The sequence below is a fragment of the Phascolarctos cinereus genome, unplaced genomic scaffold (genome assembly GCF_003287225.1).
Source record: "Phascolarctos cinereus isolate Bilbo 61053 unplaced genomic scaffold, phaCin_HiC Scaffold_2;HRSCAF=192, whole genome shotgun sequence".
NCBI lineage: Eukaryota > Metazoa > Chordata > Mammalia > Diprotodontia > Phascolarctidae > Phascolarctos > Phascolarctos cinereus.
In genome coordinates this window covers 324468012-324492250 of record NW_027555625.1, presented here as the reverse complement: position 1 = coordinate 324492250, position 24239 = coordinate 324468012, and positions in this window count along the sequence as shown.

Sequence of the window (24239 nt, the reverse complement as noted above, 5' to 3'; positions counted from 1 at the left end):
AGGTTCAGATTTCTGGTTCTAGACTTTGAATTATTTAGCTACTGTGAAACTCAGTTTCCTCCTCTGTAATATGGGAATAATAATAATGATAATAATACCTGTTCTGCCTTCCTCACAGTATTTTTGTGGTAATAATTATAGTAACTCATAGTTGTATTGCTTTTCAAAGTTTGCAAAGTTCCTTTCTTACAACGACTCTGGATTGTAGGGAGTAGATAGGTTATTATCCTCTCTTTATGGATGAGGAAACAGGGTCCAGGGTCACACAGCTAGTAAGTGTGAGTGCTGGCATGTGATCTAGGTCTTCTGGCTCCAGGTCTAGCGATGAATGAGATAATGTCTGTTCAAGTGAATATGCTCAGCAGTGGGGTACAAATAACTATGTAACAGGTGGGGAGAATGAAAAGGTCCAGCATTAATGCCTGCCTTCAAGGAGTGCACAATCTGCTTGGGAAATGGGCCGTGGAGATGAAAAGATAAACAGCAAATACCTCCCTGCTCCCTCTCATTTTTCAGATCAGGCAACCAAGGCTCAGAAGGGTCAAGTGATTTGCCCAAGGTCCCACAGGTAGGACGTGCAGAACTGGGATTTGAATCCAGGTCTTCTGACTCTGAACCTGGCATCCTTTCGACTATACGTTGGTGGCCCCGTGAGAGCCAGCACCGCAAAGCAGAAAGAGCCCTAGACCTGACATCATGAAACTTGGGGTTCTGTCCCAGCTGTGCTGTTCCTTGCTGTGTGACTATGAGCAAGTCACTTCATATCTCTAGACCTCAATTTCCCCATCTATAAAATGAGAATAGTAATATTAGTTCTTTAGAGGAGATATAGTGAGAAAAGGGTATGATGAACTGTCAGGCACTGTAGTCATGTGGGTTGCTATTACTCCATGCCGAGTGCCAGGTGTGGGGGACAGATGGCGCTGATAGATGTCAGTGGGAGGAGGAGAGAGCATTATGGGGTGGGCCATCAGAGTTGGACATTGGAGGGGTATCTTACAAAGACTCTAGAGTGTGGGAAGGGTGTCTCTGAAATCATCAAGTCTGGTACCTTCATTTTAAAAGTGAGGAAACTGAGGAAGATTAAATGAACTCATCTAAGACCACACAAATATTAAGCATTACAGGTAGGATTTGAATCCAGAACTTGTGCTCTATCTACTGTACTGTGCTGAAGGAGTGTTAGGTTTGGAGTTATCTGAATTCAATTAAACAAATGTTGTCTAAGCTCCCATTATGTATAGAGCCCTGTACAAAAGTTTAGGGTGAGATTCAAAATTCAGATAAGACAGTCCCTTCTATAAGATAGAGAGGGCATTTGGAGCAGGCAAAGCAGCTGTGGGTAATGGTGCAAAGGTGGGAACTTTGTGCTGTCTTTGAGTAGTGGTGAATAGACCAGTGTGATTGAAGTGAAAGAGATGTATGAATTTGTTTCCTGGAGAAATGAGATATCAAGTTAGAGAAGTGGGTGGGGCTAAGTTGTAGAGGGTTTGAATGCTGGGCTAAAGGGTCTGGATTTTATTCTTTAGGTAATGGGGAACCATTGAAGCAAGGGTGTCTTGGTAAATGTTTAACAATCAGCTGTGCCCAAATGGAATGGGCACCTGGGGAGGTGGTGAGTTACTGGTAACTGGAGGTCTTCAAGCAGGCACTGGATAACTGCTTGATGGGGAAGTAGAGGGAATTCTTGGTCAGATATGAGCTTCCAGAAGATCCCTAAGGTCCCTTCCAATTCTGAGATTGTGTGATTCTCGTTGAGCATTAGCTATTGTTCACTTGATTATTGAGATAAGTATATACACATATAAATGATTTGGGAAAAAATGGTATAGAAAAAGCAAATTCTTTTCTTGTTTTAACCATGAAAATGGAAACAAAATACTTAATAACTTGCATTTCTTTACAACTTTTAGTCTGGTGACAGCTTGGTAGCTGGCCATTATGCAAGCTCTGTGGTACAAGCAGTGACTTACGAGTCAGAGGAGATGGGGTCAAGTCCCAACCTTAATACTTATATCCTGTATGACTTTGGGCAAAAACACTTTACCTGGCTCAGTTTTCTTAGCTGTGAAATGAAAAGGCTGGGTTAGGCGGCCTCAGAGGCTCCTTCTGGATCCATGATTCACATTTTACAGATGAAGAAACTGAGGCTCAGAGAGGTTGTTACTGGTCCAACATTTAAACCTGGCCAGAGCCAGGGTTCAAATCTGCATCTTCTTGATTCCAGGTCTAGGGCTCTTTCCGTTATAATGCATTGCTCCTCAGATACTGCCAGGGAAGTTATACTTGTCCTCTCGTGGGGAGGATGTCTGTTTCTTTAGGGGGCCTGAGAGGACAGTTTCTATAAATCAAAAGCTCATTGATTAAACATTAGTTAAAGGCTCACCTCGAGGTCGTTGGAAATGTGTGTATTACATACTTGTTAGGCCTCATTAAATTGCCCTCATTTGGTTTTTAACATGCAGTAATGATTCAGGAAAAGCAGAGCTAAATGGGCCTTTGAGTGTATTTACAGGAGGGAGCTGATTTCAGTTAAGAGCCCCCTTCCAGGCTACCCATTGCTTGTTTGTAGCTTAGATGCTTAGAATTAATTGTAGGTACAAACATGGTTCAGCTGGTAAGTTTGTCAACAATATTTATTGGATGAATTTATTGGGTCCTTACTGTGTGCTGAATAAGGTGCCTCACCAGAAGGTGTGTGTGTGTGTGTGTGTGTGTGTGTGTGTGTGTGTGTGTGTGTGTGTGTGTGTGTGTGCACGCATACATGTGCGTTTTACTCTGGAAAGAACATTGAATTTGTAGTCAACAGACTTGTGTTCAAATCATGACTCTCCCACTTAATACCTATACAAATGTAGCCAGCTTCTTCTCTTCTCCAGGCTTTAGTTTCCTCTTGTGAAATAGAGGTTGGTCGACTAGATGACCTCTGGGGTCCTTTCCTTCTCTAAATTCTGTGGTCTTAGGACTGTTCCATCCATGACCCATCGACCTTTCAACCTCATCTTTCCCAAGGTTAGGGGAAAGCAAGAAGCATCCCAAGTTCTTTGAGTCAGTTGACCCTATGAAGGTGGGCTGTCTTCAGGGACTCCTCCCTAGCTTAGGTTACTAGGGCCGGCCAGAATAAGCACTTGTTAGACCTCTAAGTGAACAGGCAGCTATGCTATCATGAAAAGAAAACTGATCAGTGATTCTGGAGAGTCAGGTTTTCATCCTACTCTTGCTCTGAACTTGCTCTATGATCTCAGACTAGTGTCATGGGATCACACATTTAGAGATGGAAAAGAAATTTTCAGTCATCTAGGCTACCACCTTCATTTTACAGATGAGCAAACTGAGGCCCAGAGAGTGGCTTGCTCAGAGTTACACAGTTTGTAAATGATTGGCAGAACTGAGATTTGAACCCAGACCCTTCTGACTCTAAATTCAGTAAACTTTCTTTTCTTTTAAAATTTTTATTCTGAGCTTAACACCACCTAACAAAATGTACATACACATAGTATGAAAGAAAAAGATTTTGCATGAATTCTAGATGCCTTTTGGGTATAGCTTGCTCTCCTTTTTAATATATGAAAAGTGTAACATGTATCTTTGGAAGCTGTCCTGCTTGTTGGTGATTCTTCGTGGCCTTTTTTTTCTCCTAGGAGGAAGGGAACAAGCCTTGATTAACCACCTACTGTGGGCCAGACACTGTACTAAGCATTTTACAAATATTTCATCTGATCTTCACAACAACCCTGAGAAATCAGTGCTATTATGATCTGTATTTAGCAGCTGAGGACATGGAGGGAGCCAGAGGTCAAGGGACTGGCCGGGGGTTACACAGCTAGTAAGTGCCTGAGGCTGGAATTGATCTCAGGTCTTCTTGACCCCAGGCCCAGGGTGCTGCATCACCCAGTGGCCTCCTGTTCTCTTCCGGGCATTTCTAGCACACTGGACCACACTGTCTCCACGTTGCTTCCCTCTCTGTGGGCCATAGGTCTAACAAAAGCTTATTCTGGCCGGCCCTAGTAACCTAGGTTAGGGAGGAGTCCCTGAAGACAGCCCACCTTCATAGGGTCAACTGACTCAAATGCTTCTTGCTTCCCCCTAACCTCAGGGAAGGTGAGGTTGAGAGGCTGAAGGTCCAGGAGTGGAACAGTCCTAAGACCATAGAATTTAGAGGAGGAAGGCACCTAGAGATCATTTAGCCATCCACTATGAAATGATGTGTTTGCACTGAGCTGACCCAGGCCTCTTCTAGCCCTAAAATGGAGATAATCATTCTTCTTGGTATTTTTATGAGGAAAGTACATTTTAAACCAATCAGTCTTAGAGAAGTAAGAACTATTCTCATCTGGAGCCAGAACTTCATTTCCCATCCCTAAACGTTGCACTGGCTGGTCCCTCTGCCCATATGGCAATCCCTTCTCACCTCCACATTCTCCTTTGAGATGCTCAAATGCCTACATACGGCTGTTCCTGATCCTCGTGATTGCTCCTACCCTTACCCTTAGCTCTGAACCACCAAACCACCTTGTATCTCTGTTGTTATCTATACTCATACATTTATGTAAGGTTTGTTGTTTAGTTGTGTCTAACTTTCCACGAGCCCATTTGAAATTTTCTTGGCAATGATACTGGAGTGGTTCGCCATTTTCTTCTGCAGCTCATTTTACAGATGAGGAAACTGAGGCAAACAGGGTGAAGTGACTTGTCCAGGCTCATGCAGCTAGGAAGCATCTGAGGTTGAAATTTAACTCAGGTCTTTGTGACTCCTGGCCCAGTGCTCTATCCGCTGTCCACCTAGTTGCTCTTATGTAAGGTACCGGCCCTTGTACATGTGAACATTTTGGTTTCCAGAAGGAGCAGAAAAAGAAAACTTGTGTGAGGAAACTGAAAAAAAAACCAACAGGTTGAAAAGAAACAGGATTTTTCAGATAAAATACTGAGGAGAGACACAGACTGTTCTGGGGACCTACAAGAGAACACCCTTCAGATAAATGTGCTGGGAGGGCTTGTCTGAAGGCAGAGAAGTGACTGAGGGGATCCTGTCTACAGGGCACTGTGATCCATCAGCTCATTGGCATATTACTGGTTTCAGCTTTGAAGATTGTAACTGAGAAGTTGTAAATTTAAAAAAAAACCTATTTGGAGACTATGCAAAGATTATTTAAGGACTGCTGGGGTCATACCTGACAGAAAGGTGGAGTTTCTGAGTTTCACATCATAAGTTAGAGATGAGTCACTGCTGATGAGGAAGCCTTGCTTTGAGTCATTAGAAGCTACATATGAACAGAATAAGAGATGCTATTAGGCTAGCTGTAGGAGAGGACATGATGACCAGATGAAGATAGAAATAAGAAATAACTGCAAGAATAGTCAAGGACAGAAGGTACAGAGGTAATGAGGGGAGCTGTTTACTGAAAACAAAATACAGCAAACTGACAGGGGCTGAATCAGCTGAGAGAGTTGACTGAAGCCTGCCGGAAGGCTCTGCACCTGCTGGAAGCTCGTTGGAAGACAGCTGACTCTTGCTGCTGTGTGGAGAGCTATCTGGGCTTGTTGCCACCTATAACTTAAGAGAGGGAAATTTCTCAAGAGTACCTGCATTGCACATTATTGCCCTCTTTGGATTTGAGAGAGAGAAACAAAGTGGTGGGAATAGACAGACTTTCTACTTTACTGAGAGAAGAGACTTAGTTCCCCCAAGAACTGATTAGATAAAACAAATCTCTTGCCATTTGAAGAGCTGACTGAGGAAAGGCTGCATGGCTCTATTGCTATCTATAGCTTGAGAGAGAAAAATTCCTGAGATTCCCAGAGCAGACCTGAGAGCCTTGATAGTTATCTGGATTAAGGAAACTGCTTGTCCCTGAAAGAGTGTAACACTTTCTTAGCACCAGAGTAAGGGTAGCTGTGTGCAAAAAGAGTTTGACATTGCTTCAGGGGCCTGAGAATAGCAGAAAGGTACATTTGTCTAACAGGACAGCTGTGAAGACCCAAAGGGGAACAGATAGATGAGAAACAGTTTAGCCCAGCCAGTGTTATGTAGTATAGTTTATGTGGGTCATTTCTATCAATATTTACAAGGGTAGAAATTGAAATACCCTAGTATTACTTTAAAATAATATTTTATTTTCCCCAATTACATGTAAAAACAATTTTTAACATTAATTTAAAAAATTTTAATTCCAAATTACCTCCCTCCCTTATCCCTACCCTTCCTAACATATTTCCATATTAGTCATATTGTGAAAGAAAAAACAGACCAAAAGGAAAAAAATCATGAAAAAATAAAGTGAAAAATAGTATGCTTTGATTTGCATTCAGACTCCATCAGTTCTTTCTCTGGATGTGGACATTTTCATCATGAGTCCTTTGAAATTGTCTTGGATCATTATATTGCTGAGAATAGCTGACCATCAGTTGATAATCATGCAATATTGCTGTTACTGTGTACAATTTTCTCCTGGTCCTGCTCACTTCACTATGTATCAATCCTTTATATATATATATATATATTTATTTATTTATTTTTAGTTTTCAACATTCACTTCTACAAGTTTTTGAGTTCCAAATTTTCACCCTATCTCACCCCTCCTCCACCCCAAGATGGCATGCATTCTGAATATCCCTTCCTCTAGTCTGTCCTTTCTTCTATCTCTCCCCTTCTCTTATCCCCTTCCCCTTCTGTTTTCCTGTAGGGCAGGATAGACTTCTGTACCCCATTTCCTGTATTTCTTATTTCCCAGTTGCATGTGAAAACATTTTTTTTAAACATATGTTTTTAAAACTTTAGGTTTCAAATTTTCTCTCTTCCTCCCTCCCCACCCACCCTCATTGAAAAGGCAAGCAACTCAATATAGGTTGTACATGTGCAGTTATGCAAAACACTTCCATAGTAGACATGTTGTGAAAAACTAACTCTATTTCCCTTAATCCTATCCTGCCCTCCCATTTATTCTATTCTTTCTTTTGACCCTGTCCCTCCTCAGAAGTATTTACTTCTGATTACACCCTTTCCCAATCTGCCCTCCTCTCTATCATCCCCCTGCTCTCTTGTCCCCTTCTCCCCCTATTTTCCTGTAGGGTAAGACAGATTTCCATACCCAATTGAATGTGTATGTTATTCCCTCCTTAAGCCAAATCCTATGAGAATAAGATTCACTCATTCCCTCTCACCTTCCCCTGTTTCCCCTCCACTGTAAGACTTTTTTCTGTTTTTTTTTGTGAGATAATTTACCCCATTCTACCTCTCCCTTTCTTCTTCTCCAGTATAATCTCTCTCATCCCTTAATTTTATTCTCCAGATATGACCCCTTAATCTTCAACTCACCCTGTGCTTTCTATCTATCTTTTATCTATCTATCTATCTATCTATCTATCTATCTATCTATCTATCTATCTATCTATCTATCTATCTGTCTGTCTATATATCTATCTTCTACTATACTACATATAATTTTTTCCTCCAACTACCCTAATACTGACAAAGGTCTCATGAGTTATAAATGTCATATTTCCATACAGGAATGTAAACAGTTCAATCTTAATAAGTCTCTTATGATTTCTCTTTCCTGTTTACCTCTTCATGTTCCACTTGAGTCCTGTATTTGAAAGTCAAATTTTCTATTCAGCTCTGGTCTTTTCATCAGGAAAGCTTGAAAGTCCTCTATTTCACTGAATGACCATTTTTTCCCCTGAAGGATTATACTCAGTTTTGCTGGGTAGGTGATTCTTGGTTGTAATCCTATCTCCTTTGCCCTCTGGAATATTATATTCCATGCCCTGTGGTCCTTTAATGTAGAAGCTGCTAAATCTTGTGTTATCCTGATTGTGTTTCCACAGTACTTGAATTGTTTCCTTCTGGCAGCTTGTAATATTTTCTCCTTGACCTGGGAACTCTGGAATTTGGCTATAATATTCCTAGGAGTTTTCCTTTGGGGATCTTTCAGGAGGAGATCTGTGGATTCTTTCAATTTCTATTTTGCCCTCTGGTTCTAATATATCAGGGCAGTTTTCCTTGATAATTTCTTGAAAGATGATGTCTAGGCTCTTTTTTTGATCATGGCTTTCAGATAGTCCAATAATTTTTAAATTCTCTCTCCTGGATCTATTTTCCAGGTCAGTTGTTTTTCCAATGAGATATTTCACATTGTTTTCTAATTTTTCATTCTTTTGGATTTGTTTTACAGTGTCTTGATTTCTCATAAAGTCACTAGCTTCCAATTGCTCTATTCTAATTTTTAAGGAAGTATTTTCTTCAGTAATCTTTTGGACTTCCTTTTCCATTTGGCCAATTTTGCTTTTGAGGGCATTCTTCTCCTCATTGGCTTTTTGGACCTCTTTTGCCATTTCGGTTAGGCTATTTTTTAAGGTGTTATTTTCTTCAGTATTTTTTTGGGTCTCCTTTAGCAAGCTGTTGACTTGTTTTTCATGATTTTCTTGCATCACTCTCATTTCTCTTCCCAGTTTTTCCTCTACTTCCCTTACTTGCTTCTCAAAATCCCTTTTGAGCTCTTCCAAGGCCTGGGACTGATTCATATTTTTCTTGGAGGCTTTGGATGTAGGAGCTTTGACTTTGTTGTCTTCTTCTGGTTGTATATTTTGATCTTCTTTCACCAAAGTAAGATAATATAGTCTGACTCTTTTTGCACTGCTTGCTCATGATCCCAGCCAATTACTTGAGTTTTAAACTCTTTGTTAAGGTAAGAGTCTGCTTCCAATGTGGAGAATGTACTGTCCCAAGCTTTGGGGGTTTGTACAGCTGTTTTCAGAGATACTTGTAGGGACCTGTAAATTTTCAGTTCTTCCAGGTGGTATGATAAGGGGCAGGTGTTTACTCCTTTCCTGGCCTGTGACCACAAGTATTTGTTTCTGTTCTATAACTGTGAGAGGGGTTCTTCTCCACAGTCGCTACAAACTCCACCATGCTAACGCTCCTCCTCACTCCAGCACTGCCGCCCAGAACTGTGACCCAGATCCAAATATGGGTAAAACAAGAGATTCCTGCCTCTGCACTGGCAAAGAGATCCCTGCAATCCCTCTCTGATCGGCCACTGGATTCTCCTTCAGTCTGTGGGCCCGAAGCTCAGGAAGCAGCTGCCCCGCCCCCCAGGGCCAAGTTCTTGGGGAATGGAGCTGAGACCCCACCTTCCTCTCTCAGCACTGACAGAAACAGACTTCTCCTACTGACCTTCAAATGTCTTTGGCATTAGTGGATTGAGGAGTCTGGAAACCTCCACAGCTGCCCACGATTCAGTCTTCTGAGGCCTACTCCAGGTTCCCTGCGGCCTGCGCGCCCATGCCAACCCTGTGCGATACACCTTTCTGATCGATCATCCAGGTTGTCTTGGGCTGGAAATTTGTTTCACTCTGTCTTTTTGTGGGTTCTGCTGCTTCAGAATTTGTTTAGAGCCATTTTTTATGAGTATTTGAAGGGGTTTGTGGGAGAGCTCACGCAAGTCACTGCTTTCACTCTGCCATCTTGGCTCTGCCCCCCCACTATGCATCAATTCTTATAAGTCTTTCCAGGTTTTTCTGAAATCAGCCTGTTCATCATTTCTTATAGCACCATAATATTCCATTACATTCATATACTACAGCATGTTCAGCCATTCCCCAAGTGATGGGCGTCCCCTGAATTTCTCGTTCTTTTCTAACACAAAAGAGTGGCTATAAATATTTTTGTACACATATATCCCACTATCATTGTGAAAAATAGTTTTCTTCTACCTAAATGACCCCCCCCCCAAGGAGTCCCCAGACTTCCTTTCCTCTAAAGAGAACCAGGATATCGAGGCCTAAGATTCAGAGTCATGAGTTACCCCAGGATCATGAGTTAGCATACTAGGTTTCTATAAATTTATACTTCCCACATGGACACTGTGTGTGTTGTTGGGAGAATGTTGCCCAGAGTTATAGGTAGGTTGTTATATTTGGATTATTATTATTTTTGCCTTCCATCGAATAAATGTTGTGATTATTTCTATTTTTGTTTCCTGTTAAGTAAATGTTCAATTTGTCCTTTTTGCCTTATATTGAGTAAATATAATGGGTGTTCTTCCTTTTGCTTTGATATAAAGTAAATGTTTCATGTTTAAGAACAACTGGTTTTGTGTGACTGTAGTGCATCTCTCCCCATCACCATCCTCACCCCCCACTTTGAGTGGTAGTTTTGTATCTGTGGTCATGGCTGTCTTCTTCTACGGGGAATCGTTCTCCCTGCTACACTGCCAGTGTGAGGGCAAGTTGAGGTGAGTGAGCTACCCCAGAGAGTAAAAGTAAGGAGGTGGGGGTGCTTTGTTGGATGCCACATGCACAGACAGCACTGCTATGCTAGTGGGCTGCAGTCAGTTAGATGGCTCAGTGAGTGCTGTGTCTGGAGTCAGGAAGAGCTGAGTTCAAATCCAGCCTCAGATACTTACTAGCTGTGTGACCTTTGGCAAGTCATTTAACCCTGTTTGCCTCAGGCTACAGAAGGAAATGGCAAACCACTGTAGTATCTTTGCCAGGAAAACCCCAAGTGAGGTTATGAAGAGCAAGGAAGATCTGACTTCAAACCTGGCCTCTGACACTAGTTGTGTGACTCTGGGTAAATCACAACTCCTGTTTGCCTTAATCTGCTGGAGAAGGAAATGGCAAACCACTCTAGTATCTTTGCCAAGAAAACCCCATGGACAGTATGGTCCATGGGGTCACAAAGAGCTGGACATGACTGAATAACTGGGGCTGGTAGCATGCCTGGGCTACATGTATGTGTTGTCCTCCCCCATCACTCCCAGCATATAAGCTTCTTGAGGGCAGGGACTGTTTCACTCCTGTCTTTGTATCCCCAGAATCTAGCACAGTGCCTGGTATGTCATGAAAACTTAACAAGTATTTGTTAATTGATTGCAAGATGAGAGATGGGAGAGGGATGCATGAAGAGGGTGTGGGGAAACTCACTTTCTGCTTCTAATTGTAGGTTTTGGAGAAATGAGCCAGCAGTTGCTGCATCCTCACACAGGTGTTATGTCTCTCCAATTTGCCTGAGTCTCCCAGAGACTTGTTTACAGTTTCCTTTGCAATCACAAAGGATGCCCTGCCATTTCCTGCCTTGATTGACAGACCTCTCCATGATTCAGGAGGCCACTGGGGAGAGTGACAGGTAGGTCAAATATTGTGACAGCTCTATCGTTGGCAAGTGACGGAGGCCAGGCGTGTCAGACGTGCTATTCCTCACTAAGGCTACTGGGGGCCAGCCTTGCTCCCCAGACCTCACCTGTGTCAGCAGATTCACACTGTCTTCATGCTTGACCAGGCACTGACCCCACACTCCATTTGCATCTATAAACAAGCCGTCTCACTGGTCAAGTCCATCATTCTAGCACAGAGAATAGGAACTATTCCCCCTGGCCTTTCCCATGAGTGAGGTCAGTCAGGTTAGACAGGCTGGAACTTAAGTTCGGAACCTTCTGTGGCCAGGCCAGGTGGGCAGGACGTCTGAATAAGTAGTGTCTGGCCAAAAGCAAGAGGTAGTGAGATCTTTTATCAGAACAGCTAGTAGATAGAGAGCTGACCTTGGAGCTAGGAAGCTAGGTTCAAATCCTGCCTCAAATATATATTGGACACATGAAACCTTGTGCTAATCTCTCAGTACTTTACACAACTCTCTGAGACTAAATTGTAGGAAAGGTAACTTGTATTGTTAGAGGAAGTTACCTATATCAATGACATCATAGATCTGGTCCCCATCCCTATTATAATAGCCAAGGAGAGATTGCTGGTAAACAAGGGCTTGAAGGAAGGAGGGGTGCCCCAGAGCACAATAGCAAAATTTACATATCTCTAATACTTTAAAGTTTACAAAATACTTTCCTTAGGATAGCTCTGTATGGTAGTCAGTGAAAGACTTTTTATTCCCCTTTTAATAGATGAGGGGACTAAGGCTGAGTGAGGGCAAGTGAATTGGTTATGGTCACATAGCTAGTAAATGTAAGAGTTGGGAGTGAGACCAAAGACTCATGCTTCCAGGCCCTTTCCATGTCTTTCCATGGTACTGGAGTAACTCTGTAAACCATATCCATATGTATGGGCCAACCATTCAGAAGTATCAGGAACTAAGAGGTGAAATAGGAGAATGGTTAAAGGTAAGGCAAGCATTTGAAAAACCAGTGTCCATGTAAGTTGGAGCTAATGTGAAGAGGCTGATTTTGAATCTGATTTACTCATTGGAATGACTCTGCTGGTATCCTTTTGAGCCCTCATATTTAGAACTAAACCTCCCACTCTCTTGTTCTTATGAAAACTTTCAGCTATGGACAGCTCCTGATAACTTTTCTCAAAGGAGAAAAGTAGTATTTATGAAGAGGTGGACAAAGAGGGATAACACTTTTTTGCTTGGTTTTCTCTCCATTTATTCACTGGAATGTTCATTACATGCCTACTGCAAGCACTATACATACTCTAATCTCTGGCCTCAGGGAGCTCATGGTCTAGGAGGGGGTAAGATATCCACAGAGTTAACTGTAATGCACAATAATACATGAGGAGTGCATTAGCTTAATGGTTAGGGAGCTGGCCTAGGAGTTGGGAAGACCCAGGTAGGAGTCTTGTTTGTGACACAGACTATGTAACCCCAAGTGGTAGAACAGTCTGTTTGGTATAAATGGGTGTTGGTAGAGGGAATCCCTTTGACAGGAGTTCTCTGCACCAATGAAATCATAAGTTAGACCCCAAAACAAAGGCAGACTAGAAAGGTTTAAATCAAATGCTAAGTAAAGGGAGGTAGTTATGGATTGGGGGGAGGGAGGAATTCTGATCTGTTGGAAGCAGGCTTCCATATGGGGCTGGCTGAGGAATCCAGGTGGGTGAGGGAGGGAATATCATAAGGAGCTGGAGCCTCCCTCAGGCCCAGAGATGGAAGGGATGGGGCAGTGGCAGTAAAGAGTAAGGATGGAAATAGGGTGCTATGTGGTGAGGGTGGGAAAGGAAGGATTGGGAGAGGCCCTTTATTCAACTATATCAACTTATTGACATAGTCTTGTGTTGTGGGGGATAAAAGATGAGACAGGTTCCTGCCTTCTGGGAGTTCACAATAATGGGGGAGATAAGACATAGACACAAATAACCACACTATAAGACAGAATGTGACAAATGACATATGAAATGACATAAATGACACAAGCAAAATACTCTGGGTGTGTAGAGGAAGGAGCCTGATGGATATAATCACAGAAAGGCACGGGTAACATGGTAACAAGTATTAATAGGCAAAGATGCATTCACACCCTTGTATTCCTTGACCAAGTGTGAATATTTTCCTCTGATTCATTTGGAAGGAGAGTTTGACATTTGCTGCCAGGAGACTGGCCACTCCCTGCAGGCCTTCCTTTAAAAATCTAAGCCTGTCATGCTCCAGAGGCAGTATAAAGAAGCAGGGAGCATCCTCATATAAAGTGTGAGTCAGGTCCCTCTGCTTCCACCTCCCCACCCTCCAGCCTCATTTTGTTCCAGGGCTCAGGATCAGTCCACTGACTCTGGCTGGTCCTTTGTCTCAAAAGAGAAAATCAGTTCAGTTTATTCCCACCTGGATCCAGGAAGACATAGGTTCAAGTCTTCCCTTTGGCATATACTAGCTCTGTGACCTTAGGCAAGTCATTTCTCTGTGCTCTAGGCCAGAGATATCTAACATGCTGCCTGTAGGCCACACGCTGCCAATACTTTCAAGTACCTCCAGAACAAAATGTAAATGTAATTGGGAACTATTTAACAAAACAGAAATTCAATAAAACATAGATAACATTACATTTAAAAACTAAGTCAATATACTGCCTGCCAGGATTCTTATGTATGGATTTGTCGTTGAGTTGTTCAATCATATCTGATTCTTTGTGACCCCTGGACTGTGGTCCATGGGATTTTCTTGGCAAAGATATTGGAGTGTTTTCATTCTCCAGTGCATTAAGGCAAACAGAGATTAAATGATTTGCCCAGGATCATACAGCTAGGAAGTGTCTGAGGCTGGTTTTGAATTCAGGTCTTCCTGACTGCAGGCCCAGCATGCTATCCATTGCACCATCTAGCTGCCTCCTTATATATGGATTAGTGGTCTCCATTTCTATTTGAGGTTGATGCCACTATTTTAGGCAACTCTCTTAGGATTAGAGGTTGCAGAGGAAATGCTGAAAACTTGTCCTGATAAAAGCAATTTCCTTACCTGGGAGTTGCCAATACCCTTCAAATCACAAGCCAGTCCCAATCCCTATTTCTGGAAGCACAATGCATAGGTTGCGTCCTGATGTGGATGATGGGGCAGTATTTTCAATTACGGTGTCTTTGGGGCAGAGCAGAACTGTCTTCTTTTATGTTCAATGGAAAGACTAAGCCAGGGAGAGTCTGTGGTTTTCATAAGCTTTAGTCAAGTCAACAAGCATTTATCGAATGCTTACTATGCCGGGGATGCCAAGAAAGGCAAAAACAGCTGCTGCCCTCAAGGGACAACCTAATGAGGGAAACAACATGCAAACCACTCTATCCAAGCGTCATGTATACAGGATAAATTGGAGATAATCACAGAGGGAAGGCATCAGTGCTGAGGAGGAATGGAAAAGATTTTTTACAGATGTGGATCTTTAAAAATAAGCCAGGGAAGCCAAGAGGTATAGATGAGGAGGAAGAACATTCCAGGCATGGGAAACAGCCAGAGAAGATGCCTGGAGTTGGGCATGTGCTAGTAATAGCCAGGAAGCCAGTGTCACCAGAATGGAGAGAGCTTGAAAGGGAATAGAGTTTAAGAAAACTGAAAAAAGGTAGGAAGGGGCCAGGATTTGGCTTTTAAAGCCAAACATAGGATTTTATATTTGATCCTAAAGGTAATAGGGAGCCACTGGAATTTATTGAATAGAGGGACAACATGGTCAGAACTGTGCTTTAGGAAGATCCCTTTGACAGCTGAGTGGATGGATTGTAATGGGGAGAAGATTGAGGCAGGGAGACCAGCCAGCAAACTATTGCAAATAGTCTAGGTATGGAAGGAAGGGAGTCTGCAAAAGGGTGGAGGTAGTGTCAGAGGAGGGAAGGAGGCATATACAAGAGATGTTATGAAGGTAGAATAGATAAGACATAGATTGGAAATGAACCTAGAAGTTAACTAATCTTGCTCTTTAATTTTACCGAAGAGGAAACTGAGTCCCACAGCAGAAAAGAGACTTGGTTAAGGTCACTGTGGTATTAAGTGGTTGTAAAAGGGTATGAGAAGCTGGAACTGGACCATTTTTGGACTTTCAGTTCACACTGCTTTTCCAAAGTTGAAAAATGTATTTCAAGAAAGTTAGAAAGTTGTAAAATATTTAGAGGTATCAGGTCACAGGAGAATTTTTGAAATCTTTTATGGTTTATTCTGGTTGAAGTGGGTTTGCATACTCTGAACATTTCTTTGAACTTCAAGCTTGCACCAGGCCAAAGGCTCAGGGGAACACTTGAATTGACCTGCTGGATTTGACTTGGCTTAGAAGAGTCTTGCAGGTTGCATCTTAAATATCCTTCAATAAAATCCCAAAATATAGTAACATGCTTGAGTTATACTTCTATGATAAAGAGCTGTTATCTGACACAGAAAGTTTCCTTTGTGATCCTGGGGGAAGTTGCATTCCTTCTCCATGCCTCAGTTTCCTCCTGTCAGGTGAGGTCTAAGGTCCCTTCCATCCAGACACACTCTAGGACTCTTGGTATCTGTCAATACAAAAAAACTTCAATATGGCAACCAACTTTGAAAGAAAGCCAAGTTACCACTGGCTCTGATCATTTATCTAAGCAGGATTAACCTAGGAGGAAAATTATGATTTTTTTTTCCACCTGAAACTTCACACAGGTGAAAGATAGAATAGCTTCCAAAGTCCATGGGAAATTATAGTTTATTTCATAAATAAAGTTTGATTAGAAGTGAAAGGTGAGTCTCAAAAACAGTGAGGCAATGAAAAGGTATTTTAAAGTAATCAGGCTTATGGTGGGAGGGATAGAGATGCAAATGAGAGTTTGCCTCAGGATCATTTAGCCACTAGAATAAACATAGGCTAGGAATGCCATCAATTTCCCCCGCATAGAATCATGGAATCTTAGAAGTCAATTTAGTTCAATTTGACAAACATGAAATGCCTGCTTTTTTACAGAGTCCTGTGCTAGGCAATGGGTGGGATACATAGATTAGAGAAAAATAATGATAATAATAATAACATATGCCCATGTAACAGAAGGGCAATACCTTACATAGGCTCTACTAAGGTTTATAAATAGTTTGGGACATGTTATGTTTGAGATAATGAAGGGAAATTCACAAGGAGATATCCAGGCATTTAATGATGTGGGACTGGAGTTCAAGAGAGAGATTTAAGCTAGTTGTATGGTTTTGAGAGATGGTAATTGAACCCTGGCAATCTGATAAGTTCATCAGGGAAGAAGGTGTAGAAGAAGAGAATAGAGCTCAGTACAGAGCCTTGAAGAATGCCAACAGTTAGGTAGATTAATGATGAACTAACAAAAGAATGGTCAGACTGGTGGGAAGAGAATGGAGAGAGAGAGAGAGAGAGAGAGAGAGAGAAGAGAGAGAGAGAGAGAGAGAGAGAGAGAGAGAGAGGGAGGGGAGGAGGGGGGGGAGAGAGAGGGAGAGAGAGAGAGAGAGAGAGGAAACCAAGAAAGCTAAAGGGGAAAAGTGTTTAGAAAGGAGGAGTATCCAGGGTATCCAGGGGACAGTGTGGCCAAGTGGCTAGAATGCTGGAATTAGGAGTTAGAAAGACCTGGATTTGAATCCCACCTGACATTTATTACTGTGGGGAAGTCACTTAGTGTTTCTCATACTCCTCATCTGTAACGTGGGGAAAGAAATAACTGTATTCATATTAACCTATATACAGAGTTGGTTGTTTTAAGGTTCAAAGGTGGTAATGAATATAGAACAGACATTAAAACTCTCTATAAATGTCGGCTATTATCAATCGACAATGCTGAAAGCCTTAGAGACCTCAAGAATGATGGGTTCTGAGAAAAAGCTTTTGAATTTAGTGGTTAAAAGATATTGGTAACCATGGGGAGCACCATTTCAGAGAGAAAAGAGAATGCTTTCTGGGAATTTGACATTGAAAGGGAGGAGAGATATAGGATAGCTTGAGGGGATGACAGGGTCAAGTGAATTTTCTAAAGATGGGGAAGATCTGAATGTGTTTTTAGGCAATAGAGGAGAAGGAACCAGGAGATAGGGAGAAACTGAAGATGAAAGAGAAGGAAGGAATGATCACTGGAGTAAGCTCCCAGAAGAGATGAGAGGAGAGAGACTGAACAGAACAAGTAAGGGGGTTGGCTTCAACAGGACTTGTCACCTCTTCTTTGGAAACAAGGAATTCTCAGGGAGCTGTCTCCTTCAGCATCATCCCATCAACCACTTTATGGTCACCTCATGGCCTCTGGGTCACCGGTAATTTTGATTCAGTAAGTAAGGAGGGAGAGGGACATAGGAAACTTGGTAAGTAAAAGCACAGGTGTATTCAGGGGACAGAGAGTAGTCCAGTTTGGCTGGAGTATGAACACAAACGAATGCTGGAAAGGTAGTGTGGCACTTCATCATGAAGGGCCTTGAATGCCAGGCAAAGAATTTTGAATTTTTCTTCTTAGGCAGCTGATGATTTTTGAGTGACATTACCAGATGTCTTCATAAGAAAGATTATTTTGGCAGTGGTATGAAGAATGGACTGGAGGTAAGAAAATGGAAATAGACAGGAGGAGAAAGTGGAGACTATTGCAATAATTCAGGTGAGTAGTATTGTGACAAAAATTGTCTGAGGATCCATTGATAGGTACTAGGGCCAATTATACAAATCAACGACTCAGAGATATGGAAAAACCAGCTTATTATTCTCAGAGCGTAGACATCACTGTATACAAAAATTAGTGAGCCCTGAGCAGTGGTTTTAAGTTACATTAGGTAGGTTTTGGTTACATAGGCAGGATGGGCACAATGGAATTATATAGGAAGAAGTAGGAGAAGATGATGATTTATGCATCAAAGAAGAGATGGCAGAAGGCAAAGATCTGTATTGGTTAAAACAGGAAACTAGCCAGCTGACACCAGGATTGTAGATGACAACTCAAGCTGGAATTTGCAAAGAGGCAAAGCAAAAACTAACCAGTTTACTCAGAGGCTGTAGTTAATGTCTCAGCTTGATTTTGCAGGCTCTAGCTAGTTATGTGACTTTCTCATTTTAAGTAAAAGGTGGTAATAAAGATGAGATAGAAATTCTCCTGTCATTGTACTAAGGGCCTGTCTTAGGGTGGTGGCAGTGAGAATTGAGAAAAGAGATGCGAAAAATATTTCACAGGTAAGGACTTGGAATGGGTGAATTAAAAAGCATTTATTATGTGCCTCCTATGTGCTAGGCAGTAGGGCTAAAAAAATAAGCAAGCAAGATAGCCCTTATCCTTTAAGAGGTTATGGTTACAATGAAGGAAGGCAATATATAAAAGGAACCTAGAAAAGTGGCAGGATAGTCTTATGAGGCAGTGTCATGGTTTGAAAATGGCTGGGGAGTGGTGTTGTGCCATCGGACATACAAATGAAGGAGAGGGGAAAGTTAAAGAAGGATAAGATGTTTTGCTTTTACCCCTTTGTATAGTTGTGGCTTCCCTGTGAGACTGCTAGTGCATATGGCTTATCTAGAAGATATAATTAAAGTCCTACTCAGGTTTCCTTAAAGTTAAGCCTTCTTGTAAACATGTAACTCAACCAGCTAGTGTATGCTGTATATACCTTTATTTGGTATATTTCCCTTGAAAATCCCCTATGGTCTAGCAGGGCCTGGATTTCCAATTCTAATCCAACCACAGACATTAATAGGACCATCTCACAAATGGAGAATAGGGATAGAGACCAGCCAGCTATTTTGCAGAGGAGAGTGGAGAATTGACAGATGTTTATTTAAACTGGCTTTTGTCTCTCTTGGCTTCCATCTGTCAAATGGGAATAACAAAACCTTCCCAGGCTCTCTTGAGGATTAAATGAAATAATTTACAAGAACACTTTGAAAAGTACAAAGTGAAGAGACATTTTCTGGGAAAAGAGATCTCTTGAGCCAAGGAAGGTCAGGAATGCCTATATTTTTAACCAATTCTAATCCTACACTATGCCATATGCAGACACTCGGGTATTTCAGAGAAATCCTTTTATGTATTCTTATATGTATCCACATACATATTCTATCTATCAATCTATCTATCTATACACACATACATATAGAATATATATACAAATCTATACTATATACATATACTCACATGTATATATGTGTATGTGTGTGTATTTGTGCATACATATGTACATACACACACATACACACACATACATACATATACATATACAATGTATGCGAATTGTGGAGGTGTGATGTCATCCCCAAGGCAGGGAGGTCATAGCCTGAAGTGACTGTGACCTCTCTGCCTCGGGGGTGATCTCACAGCTCTACAATTTGCATAATGGCTGGAACATAATTCAGTACAATTGTCCAGTCAGATTATTGTTATTAGGAAGATGGCAAGAACATCTTAAGGATGTCCTTTCTTATAAAGGAGGTTTAAAATAGTTGACTAGAGTCTCTCTAGCAAGAGAGGGTTCTTAACATTGCATTTCTCTTTTGAAGTAACCAATCACTGCCTCCCTCAATTGGCCCAGGGGTGATTGAGTCAGCTTTGAAGCTGACTTCTGTCTGAAGTGGGCCATCTATAGCTTTGGCTGTGGAGAGGGACCTGATTTCTGAGGCCCTGCTCCCTCTCCCTTTTTCCTTAGGAGGGAGAGTGTGTGTGGGGCATGTCTAGGAGAGGACTCTGGGATCAGAGCCTTCAGCACAGGGCCTAACAAGTGGGTGCTCTGTATATGTTGCAAATAATACTTGACATCTGTATGACGCTTTAAAGTTTGTGAAGTGATAATAAATATTGAGGAAGACTTGAATACCAATTCTGCCTCAGACACTTTCTATCTTTGTGACTCTGGGCTTCATCCCTGCTAGCCTCAGTTTCCTCGTCTGTAAGATGAGTGCCTCTAAGATTCTTTCTAGCTTGAAATTTTGATTAACGTTACACAATGAATTAGTGGTAGAGGAAGGAATAGAAGCCAGGTCCCCTGACTCCTAATCTAATGTTCGTATCATGATACACACAAAGTTTTCCTTTACCTAGATGTGCTCAACGAACATCTGCTACTTGCTTGAGCAAGGGACTGTGATCTGTGAGTATGGAACAAGTGCCCGCACCAACATAATCATGGATTCTTGAAATATTGATCAAATCCATCCCCAGCCCTCAGCCTTGCTGTGTGTTTCCACAACACTCGTTCAGCTTAGCAGTCACTCCTTGGCAGGAGTCTCTCTCTGTGTCTGCATTTCCATCCAAGGCTGGGGGGAAGCCTGACCAATACTCACAGGGAACATGCATGAAGCCTTATGAAAAGTGATGTTTCAAGCACAAAGTGTCATTGGGTCTCAGACCTCTCAGAATCCTGCTGTGGCTTACTGAGACCCAGGCCCAACTCTGGCTTCTTTAAAAGATTCCATCTCAGTGCCTTCCCCCACTCACTGGACCCCTCTAGTGAGGCCCTCAGGCATGTCTGTAGTTGTCGGATGGTTAATGATATGGCTTCTGGCCTCAAGGGGAGCACCAACTGCCCTTCTACTCTATAACCCCTGAGGCTTTGCCCTGAGGTTTGCCAGCAGTTGCCATAATTCAGTATGTCACCAATCTTTCCTCATTCCTTCCTAGCCTTGTCCCAGGAATCATTTTCTTAAATCTTCTTAGTGCCAAAATAGTCATATTTCTGACATTTTGTGAACTGTCGTATGACTTGTGTTTTGATCACTCAGTTATAAATGGATAATAATTACTTTCATTTCTAGAATGCTTTATAATATACTCCATTTCTAGAGTATTATTTCTAGAGCATTGTATAAATGCTGTAGCTTAAATGAGATAATATTTGTAAAACACTTAACACAATGCTTGGCATATAGCAGATGCCTTGTAAATACTTGTTTTGTCTGTCATACCTCCTTCCATTTCTAGAGCTGTTTTAATGGGGCTTCAAAACCAGGAACTTTTCTAGAATATTTTAGAGTGACCATCATTTCTAGAGCTCTATTTCAGAAGCTGTAGAGCACATCAGAAGCTCTAGAATGTCATGATTGACCTCTTTTCTTTTTCTTTTCTTTTCTTTTTTTTTGGCTAGGCAATGGGTTAAATGACTTGCCCAGGGTCACACAGCTAGTAAGTTATATGTGTCTGAGGCCGGATTTGAACTCAGGTCCTCCTGAATCCAGGGCCGGTGCTCTATCCACTGTGCCACCTAGCTACCCCCGATTGACCTCTTTGCAAAATGTCTTTCTAAGTCTCATTTCTGGAATTCTTTATGGGTTATAAGTGAACTTTTTTTTCCCTTTATAACAACTCTGTAAAGAAGGTAGTGGAAATTATTATCCCTATTTTACAGAGGAGAAAACAGGTCAGAAGTGGAATCACTTGTGCATAATCATACAACTAGTACATTGAGGAATCAGGGCTAGAGCCCAGGCCTTATTTGTTCAATTCCAGTGCTCTTTCTGTTACTCCAGAATATGTGGGAGTACTATGAATCCAGACAGTCAGAAGTTAGAGTTTCCATGAATTACATTCCTTGCCATCTCATGAATTGGCTCTGCCTCAGGTGCTCCCCACATTACAGTGACTTCAGAAGGTATCCTAAACCATTTTCAGTGGGGTGTTCTCCTGATGAACCTTGACACACACACACACACACACACACACACATACACACACACACACAGAGCCTTCTTTCACAATGTGGTCAAGTGGTACAATTTTCCTCTCTCCCTCCTTCCTTCCTTCCTTCCTTCCTTCCTTCCTTCCTTCCTTCCTTCCTTCCTTCCTTCCTTCCTTCCTTCCTTCCTTCCTTCCTTCCTTCCTTCCCTCCTTCCCTCCTTCCTTCCCTCCTTCCCTCCTTCCTTCCCCCCCTCCTTCCCTCCTTTCCCTCCCTCCTTCCTTCCTTCCCTCCCTGCTTCCCTCCTTCCTTCCCTCCTTCCCTCCTTCCTTCCCTCCTTCCCTCCTTCCTTCCTTCCCTCCTTCCTTCCTTCCCTCCTTCCTTCCTTCCCTCCTTCCTTCCTTCCTTCCCTCCTTCCCTCCTTCCTTCCTTCCTCCCTCCCTCCCTTCCTTCCTTCCTTCCTTCCTTCCTTCCTTCCTTCCTTCCTTCCTTCCTTCCTTCCTTCCTTCCTTCCTTCCTTCCTTCCTTCCTTCCTTCCATGAAGTGATAGAAGCAGTCAGCACCATGGCCAGCAGTGAAGGCACTATGAAGAATAAAGAACAGTCTGATTTATAGTGGAGCTGCTGCGGATTGGAGGCATTGAACTGTCATTGTGTCCTTGTGTGGGGGTTGGGGGATAGCATTACTGGGAAATATTTGTAAGTTAAAATTTATTTTGTTTCTTAATTAACAAGCGCATATTTTCTATCCCTGTAATTTCTCTTCCCACATTGAGAAAGAACAAAAGAAAAAACCTTTATAACAAACGATGAATGGGATGGTTTCAGAGAAACCTATGCAGACTTGTATGAGCTAATACAGAAGGAAGTGAGCATAACTAGGGGTACAATTTACACAATAACAATATTGTAGAGACAAACAACTTTGAAAGATGATTATTGGGGAATATTTAAGGAGGAAAAAGAGAGGCTATCAGTGTTGCTAGATTTAATTAGGCTAGCTGACATTTGCTCTTTTTGGTGTTTTGGGTTACTCATAGAGTTAGATTAAAAACTAAATGAGCCTCTGGGGTATGGGAACAATGCTCCTGAATCTTGGCTCTGTACTAATTCACTGTATGATCTTGAGCAGGTCCCTTCACATCTCTGGGCTTTAGTTTCCTCTTCTATAAAATAAAAGGTTTGGACTATATGATCTCTACGGTTGCTCCCAGCTTTGATATTCTATGATTCTGTGAGTTTCAGGTTTCTCCAGTATTTCTGTCTTGTCTTATTGGGATTCTTGTGCTTCTGAGTGACCAAGTTGTCAGGTTGAGTTCATGAACTTGATGCTACCTTTGTGTATTTCATGAGTGGACACCAGTTGGTTCTCCTTCATCCTAGATTTTCTGTTTGGTAATCCAACCAATCTGTTTCTATTCCCACTATAGGGAAATTCACTTAAAGCAATAAAATTGACCTGAAAAATTTATGAAGGGAGAAAGCTTCTATGTATCCCCCACTGAGATCCCCAATGGCAGCATTTCCTGGGCCCTGGTGTTTTCAAAGGGAATCTAAGAGCATCTGAACAGGAGCTAAGTGCTTATTATAGTTTTTGTTTTTTTCCGATGGGATCTCAGAGGTCATCTAGTTCAATACCCTCATTGTAAAAGATGAGGAAACTGAGGCTCAGAAATGGAAGAGACATGCCAAAATCAAATAGCAAGTTAATGGCAGAGCTAGTAATAGAACCCACAGCTTCTAACTCCTAGCCCAAGATTCCTGACTCAGAGTCTTTAAGTAGAGATGGTGGACTCCTTGTTCAGCTCTAGCTTTGTCTCAGGTCAAGCTGGACTTATCTTGATGCTGAAAGGAACCCTCAGTTCCATTGAGTAGCCAGACAATTTGAAAAACCCATATGAGTGATTTCTGCTCCATAGTGATGGGTTATTTTGATGAGAGTGTATGTTAATTGCATTGTTGAAATTCAGATATACTGTGAATACACACATTAGTCCAGCAAAACAACACTATATTCAAATGACATTCGAGAACTTTTAATATCTGACCCTAATCTCTATCTTTAATCAAATCTTTAACCTTGTCTCTCCTCTGTTCCCTGTATAGGACTTCAACTCAGCCATATTCATGGCTCCCCAACACCTGTGGAAACCTTGTACAGTTGGGGGCCTTTTTGCTTACACCATGGCCACCACTTGGAACATGTTCTCTTTTCTTCTTTACTTCTCTACATCCTATTCATACCCCAGAGCTCATCTCAAATCCCTTCTCATTCATTAAAAAAATATTTATAGAACACCCATTATGTACAAAAGGGTGGTTAAGTAGCACAGTGGATAGAGTGTCTGAAGTCAGGAAGACTTGAGTTCAAGTGTGACCCTGGGCAAGATACTTAACCCTGTTTGCCTCAGTTTTCTCATCTGTGAAATAAGCTGGAGAAGGGAATATTCCAGAATCCAAAGATACTCCAGTATCTTTGCCAAGAAAAC